The following is a 7681-nucleotide window of genomic DNA, read 5'->3' on the forward strand; positions in this document are numbered from 1 at the left end:
TCAAAAGCAATGACTGGGCTCTCAAAAAAACTGCCTTGGATTGGTGGTAGAATGATTTCTGTACATCATCTTCTTTCAGGTATAGCTTAGAAATTTTTTTTTGTTGGATTTGCATAATCTATTCTGAGTTACTCTTTTCTAGTTCTGCTCTGAGTAAAATTTAATATGATTGGACAAATGATATTGCATTTACTAGTTACACATGCAAAAAAAGCATGTGTATCCTCTAGTTACAGATGCATTATAATATGTAATTTTTGGTTACACTTGCATTTTGGATGTGTAACTCTAACACCACTCTTCATCATCTCGATTTCGTTTATCCACTTCTGGCAATGATGATGCTCAACGGCACCAGCTTGATTGAGAAATTGGTTTTTCTCTTGTTTTGGTAAAGTAGAGAAGATGCTGATGAAGAATTTAGAACATACTCATAAGAGATGTGGTAATAGAGTAGGCCACGTCTCCCATTTCTCTATAGCCGCTGGTGGGCTGGGCTTGTTTTACACAGGTAACTTTGTAACCTGAATGTGAAGAAATGTAGCCAAGTGGTGGTGCCATGGACCGTGATTGATTTTCTCATCTTTCTCGCAAACACGGTTTTACTCCTCATTTAGCCAATTATTCTCCAGGTGAACAGATTTCACTTGTAATTGCTACAAAAGGTCTAAAATAATATTATTAGCAAGCTAACAGGACCTAGCTAGTGTAAATGGGTATAAAAGTGTCGCACTTACGTTCTTATCAAACTCCCTCTCACTTATATTTTGCTAGTCCCGAGCAAAACAAGAAAAATTATATCCACTACACGGCTTGATATGGAGACACGTCTGCTAAACAGCTGGACAAAACCACTACACGGTGATTAAGAAATGTCTGCTAAACAGCAAGACGAATCCACTAAACAGCTGGATTAAATAAATTGTCCGCTAAACAGCTAGACAAAACCACTAAAAAGTGGTGTAGGAAGACCGCTAAACAGCTGATCTTATCATGTAAAATTTTCACTTTTTTTTTTTTAGATGAAGCATAAAAGAGAAACAATATTCTTCAAAACAGTAACGCATGGATTCACCCCACCCCAACCTAATTTCTATATTGTCCCCAATGTGGCAGTGGTTAAAAACAGTGCAAAGGTGGAAAAGGGGTAATCAGCCCAGCACAAAATATTATTCATGATAAAGAAATAAAATAAAACATTATTTTACCACTGTCGTAGGTCAGTTCGGTTGCATTTAGCCCATGCAACAAGCCTTTAAACCTCAAGCTTGCACAAGAGGACGAGTCTGTCTCGTGAGGGAATCCAGCTGTGATACCCACAAACACATCAGAAGAGGGTTGTCTCCCTAAAGCGCTGAATTTTATGTCTCCATCCAGACATCTGCAAAACATAGCCAATCAAACATAAGAAGGATCCTCTAGAGTCGTAGTATCAACTTCTGGATTCACAAGTTCCAAAAACGGCTTCAACCTCTGCCCATGAACCTTAAAAATGTTGCAGTTGTTAGGATTCTCAATATCAAAGGTACCATCATGAAATTCATTTTTAAAGACAAATGGGTCTTTCCATCGTGTCTTAAGCTTACCTGAGAACTGGTGCAGTTCAGAATCATAACAAAGAACTGGTTCCAATACTTCCCTAATAACATGCTTATCAGGAAACTTTCTCATTTTACATTTTCAGTTCATATCACCCTCATTCCTGATTTCATGAAGCTCATTGAGCTGTGACTTCCTAGGATCAATTCCTTCTATGTCTGCAATACTCCATCCTGCGACACTTATATGCCTCCTAAGAACATGCGAAAGTATTGTTTCATGTTCCTCATTAAGTTCAGATGGTAAGGAAATAAGAACATTTTTCATTTTGGCCAAAAACATCATAATTCAGTTCATTAAGAAGAGGATTAAGATCAGGCTTTGAAAATTCTACGGATGAACACAATGGCTCAGTCTCACTGATTTGAAGTGACTCAAATCTAGACTGCCACTTACCCATATCCAGCAACAGGGATGAATTCAGTGAAGAATTAACTTCCATCCTCATCGAAATCCAACAGATTAGGAAGACAAGCTTCTAAAGAAACCTTAGCTTCTAGATGAGATGATGTTTCCTGCACACATGTTTCAATCATATTAACTTCATGAATATCATCTCTACCACCTGGATCTTTACATGCATCAAATATGTTCAACTCAACAGTCATATTTCCAAATAAAAGATTCATTATTCCAGTTCGACAATTAATCAAGGAATTTGCAGTTGCAAGAAAAGGACGACCTAAGATGACAGGTATTTCTTTACTAGCAGTAGCAACAGGTTGAGTATCCAACACGATAAAATCCACCGGATAGTAAAATTTATCGATTTGAATTAACACATTCTCAACTACCCCTCTCGTTACTTTAACTGACCTGTCCGCAAGTTGTAGAGTGACTGAGGTGGGTTATAATTCACCTAAGCCCAACTGCTCATAAACGAGAAAGGTAGAAGGTTTACACTAGCTCCCAAATCCAGAAGTGCTTGTTTGATCATGAAATCCTCTTTTATACAAGAAATAGTAGGGCATACCGGATCTTTATATTTGGGAGGAGTGTTATGTTGAAGAATAGAACTTACCTGTTCCGTGAGAAATGCCTTTTTCTGCACATTGTGCTTCCTCTTGACCGTGCAGAGATCCTTCAAGAACTTGGCGTAAGCTGGAACTTGCTTAATCACACTCAAGAGAGGTATGTTGATCTTCAAATGCTGAAAAACATCAAGGATATCCTTATTATCATTCAACTGTTTAGTAGACAATAAACGATGAGGAAATGGAGCATGCATTTTCTTATCAATTTCAGATTGTTCATTTTGAGTATCAATATGATTGTCACTACTCTTAAGCTTCAAAGACTTCTCAGGTTCGTGCACCTTCATCGGAGTCTCAATCACCTTACCACTTCTAAGAGTCGTGAGAACATTAGCTTGCTCCGAGTTAGAATTTTTAACTTCAAACTGGCCCTTGGGGTTAGGTTGAGTTTGGGCAGGCAATGTCCCTTTCTCCCTAACATTGAGACGTGATTCAATTCTAACTATGCTAGTTTTCAGCTCATCTAAAGTCTTCATAACATTCTGATTTATCTGTGTCCGTCCCTGCATAAAAGTTTGGACTTTGGAGAGTATCCTCAAGATTATTCTTATGAGGTGGCACATAAGGGTTACTAGATGAAGACCCTTGGGGAATATTAACACCATTCATTGTAGGACCATTCCTCCAACTGAAATTAGGACGGTTTCGCCAATTTGGATTGTACGTTTCTGAATATGGGGAGCTAAATGGTCTTTTATAAGTATCCGTGGAATTTGCTTGGTCATGTAACACTTCTTGAAATGCTGGGATCGTAGGACAATCCTTAGTGTAGTGTTCCAGACTTTCGCAAATATCACAAGCATGTTCAACCGGGTCAGCTACCTTAACTATATTTGGTCTCTGAATCGCATCAACTTTTCTATGCAAACTAGCAATCTTAGCATTCAATTCATGATCTTCATTCAACACATACATTCCAGGCCTAGAACTAGCTAAAGGTTTGGACTTATTTCCATCCGTTGTGCCTGAAGTGTCCCAATTTTGGGAGTTTTCTGCTAGCGAATCGAAGTAAGTCCAAGCATCATCAGGTGACTTATTCAAAAATTGCCCATTACACATCATTCCAACAAACTGACGCATACATGAATTCATACCATCATAAAAGAAGTTAATTACTCTCCAAATTTCATAACCATGATGAGGGCAGCTAGAAAGTAAGTCTTTAAATCTCTCCCAACACTCGAAAAAAGACTCATGTTCATTTTGAGAAAAAATCATTATATTTTTCTAAGAGTGATTGTTTTGTGAATTGGAAAAAACTTTTTCAGAAACTCTCTAGTCATTTCATTCCACGTCCTAATGGTATTTGGTCGCAAAGAATGCAGCCAAGTCTTAGCTTTCTCCTTTAGAGAAAATGGAAACAATTTCAGTTTTACAACATCTTGAGTCGCAGCAACAAAAGGCATAGTAGTACAGACCTCATCAAATTCTTTCAAATGTATGTATGGACTCTCGGAGTCCAATCCATGAAACTTAGGTAGTGCTTGTATCTGACCATACTTTATTGACACATTTCCAGCATTAGCCGGAAGAACTATACAAGAAGGTGTAGAAGTCCTTTCCGGCTGCAAATAATCCCTAAGGGTTCTAGGTCCATCAGCATTGGCCGCGACCTCAGCAGCTATTCTAGCAGCTTCAGCCTCAGCCGCTAATCTCTCAGCTTCACCTGCCATTGGATGACTAGGGTGATTTTCTAATACCCTATTAGCAAAACGGTGAAATCTAACTAATCAATTGAATTGATCAGACCTAGAATATTGCATACACAAAGGAAACAAGAAACGAATACAATGTTACCCAAATGGCTGTGATTTTGGCTAGATTTCAGCCTAATCACAACTGAAGCAACGACATTGATTCCATGCACCCGTAGCAGCTCCTAATGTCACCAAGTCTTTAGAGCTACCTTACTCCCTGTTAAGAAGCAACATAAATCAGTAAACTCTAAAACAAAACTAAAAATAAACCGATGCAGCAATTAACTCTAAGGTACACTAAACAATCCCCGGCAGCGGCGCCAAAACTTGATCACTCTTTTGAGAGTATCAAAGATAAAGAAGTGTAGTATAGTCGTGTTTGAACCACAAAGATTGTTGGTGCTCAGAAGAATTGTTTAGCGAAGCAATAATATAATTTTGATTTGTAATTGAGAAAGCAGAGAACATTATTTGTAAAAAAGTAACAGTTGATGTAAGTCTACCAAGACTTTAAGGTTTCACCTAATGTATTCAAGTATGTATGTGATCAAATTATAACTCAAATAGAAAGGAATAACGATTCATTCTACCCGGCAGATATAGCAAATTAGAATCTCAATGTAACTAAAACAAACACCATTTCATGACAATTGATTATATTTCTAACATAAATCTCGATTGAGAAATATCACAGGGATTCCCTAGCATTCAATGTATCCGGAAATCACAATGAATCTAAGAAGTTTATAGACACTACCAACACACTGGGTTGCACCAATACGCCCATTGGGTCGCCGTATCGTGTGTCCGGCCGTATGGACACAGCCACATACGGCAATACTCCAAAAATACGGCAGGATCTATTTGTTGTAACTATCACCTACTTTCAAGGGAGGTAAAACTTGGTAAAACGTGTATGTTAGCCCATATTACAGCTGTGTGGTTGTCATCGTCGGCACATATTAGCAATCGATGGTTCCAAAGATAATAAATATCTTTGACTGAGATGAAATCTGAAAAACCAGATCTATTTGTTGTGTTCCATAAAAAATCAATCTCTATTCTTCCCCTTCTTCTTCTTCTTCTTCACCATATTCCATCACTCATGAATCTGTACTAGCACCGGTAAACAAGCTAAGCTACTTAGTCTTTTGTTGTTGTAGTAATGTCAGAAAACTTAGATGCACCATTATGGAAGTATGTTAACAAACTCTGTAGGAGTAAAAGTGGGGGCGGAAATTGGGATATGGAATGCAAGTTTTGTTCAAAACCTTTTAAGGGATCTTATTCAAGGGTTAAGGGTCATCTGTTGCTAATTAAAAAGCAAGGGGTTTTTTTATGCAGTAAAGTTCAAGGAGATATATCATTATTAAGAAGGCTTCAGAAAGAAAGTGATCTTGCTGATGTTAGGAAGGAAAGTTCAAGTGCGTCAGTTATAGCAAACTCTATTCCTTTACCTAGTGGTGATTCTGGTGAAGAAAGCATAGCTGCCAAAAAGAGAAGATTGCAAGAGACCACAATTGGGAAAGCATGGAATTTAAAAGAGAGAGAGATTTTAGATTGTAAGATATCTAGAGCATTTTATGCATCCGCATTGGCTTTTAATCTCGCAAGATCTCCATATTTCAGAGACGCGTTTGAATATGCTGCATCGCACAATTTAACGGGTTACACTCCTCCTTCTTACAACACGCTAAGGAACACTTCTCTTGCTAAAGAAATGGCAAATATAGAGAAGCAATTAACTCCAGTCAAAGCATCGTGGAGTAGAACCGGTGTTTCAATTGTGTCGGATGGATGGACTGATGTTCAAAGAAGACCTCTTATAAATTTCATGGCTGTTTCACAAAGTGGTGGAGTGTTTATAAGGGCAGTCGATGCAAGTGGAGAGTACAAAGATGTTGAATACATGGGTGCTTTGTTCATAAGTGTAATCGAGGATGTAGGACCAAATAAAGTAGTACAAATTTTCACTGACAATGCACCAGTTTGTAGGGCAGCAGGATTATTGGTTGAAGAAAAATATCCTCATATCTTTTGGACACCATGTGTGGTTCATACGCTTAATTTAGCATTGAGGAATATATGTTCCCCGACTGTTCCTTCCAAGCCACCAGCTCCTCCAAGTAATGCAGAAACAATTAGAATTTATGAGAGTTGCAAATGGATTGCATAAATTGAAGCTGATGCGAAATTGATTAGAAATTTTATTGTTAACCATACAATGGCTTTAAATATCTTCATGAATTTTTCTGGATTGAAATTGTTGGGAGTGGCGGAAACTCGGTTTGCATCTACTCTTCAGCTGTTGGCGCGTTTTCAAAAGGTAAGACAAGCTTTACAATTTTTAGTTATGTCTGATCATTGGAAAACTTATAGAGATAGAGATGTTGTGGAAAAAGCAAGTAAGATAAGAGAATGTATTCTCAGTGAGACGTGGTGGGACAAGGTGGATTATATAGTTGAGTTAACTGATCCTATTGTGAATATGCTAAGAAAATGTGACATCATGATCCTACTTTGCATCTTGTATATGAAATGTGGGATTCAACTATTGAGAAAGTAAGGGCAATCATCTTTAAACATGAAGAGAAAATAGAGGATGTTGATACTTCTGAGTTTTACAATGTTGTAGAGATTATATTGTTTAAAAGATGGACAAAAAATAATACTCCTCTGCATTGTATGGCTCATAGTCTCAATCCAAAGTATTATAATGATCAGTGGTTGCAAGAAGGTGTTGGTAGAGTATCTCCCCATCAAGACGAAGAAATTTCTGCAAATCGAGAAATATGCTTAGAAAGGCTCTTTCCAAATGTTGTACTAAGACAAAAAATTAGGGAAGAGTACGGAAAGTTTTGTGCTAGAATGGGAAGCTTCGGGAGACATGATGTAATGGAAAGTGGATATTCTTTAAATCCACTGGCGTGGTGGGCTGTTAATGGATCAACAACTATCATGTTACAATCATTATCCGCGAAGCTTCTTTCGCAACCATCTTCCTCATCTTGTTGTGAAAGAAATTGGAGTACCTATTCCAATATCCACACATTGCTTCGTAATAGGTTGACATCCGAACGAGCTGAAAGCCTTGTGTATGTGCATTCTAACTTAAGACTTCTAAGCAGACAAGGAGAAGATTACAAGGTTGGACCGACAAGGCATTGGGATGCATTAGGAGAAAACCTTAACATGGAAGGACCTTCTGCACTTGAGGATGCAGTATTATCTTTAGATGAACCTGATTTACAACCTTTTAATTTTGATGAAGAGGATGCAACTGGTGAAGACTAGTACCAGCTGCAATCTCATCATTAGTAATATTTTGTGCTAAATTGTCTACTGACTGTA

The 7681-nt window shown here is 37.8% G+C and overlaps 1 non-coding gene across 1 annotated transcript; it reads left to right on the top strand.

Annotated features, from left to right (window-relative positions):
- The first annotated feature begins 3762 nt into the window (after nt 1-3762).
- Nucleotides 3763-3870, top strand: LOC113284868. The gene has a single exon (XR_003328412.1). It is a non-coding gene; the product is annotated as a small nucleolar RNA R71 (small nucleolar RNA).
- The last annotated feature ends 3811 nt before the right edge of the window (nt 3871-7681 follow it).

The sequence above is a fragment of the Papaver somniferum genome, chromosome 5 (genome assembly GCF_003573695.1).
Source record: "Papaver somniferum cultivar HN1 chromosome 5, ASM357369v1, whole genome shotgun sequence".
NCBI lineage: Eukaryota > Viridiplantae > Streptophyta > Magnoliopsida > Ranunculales > Papaveraceae > Papaver > Papaver somniferum.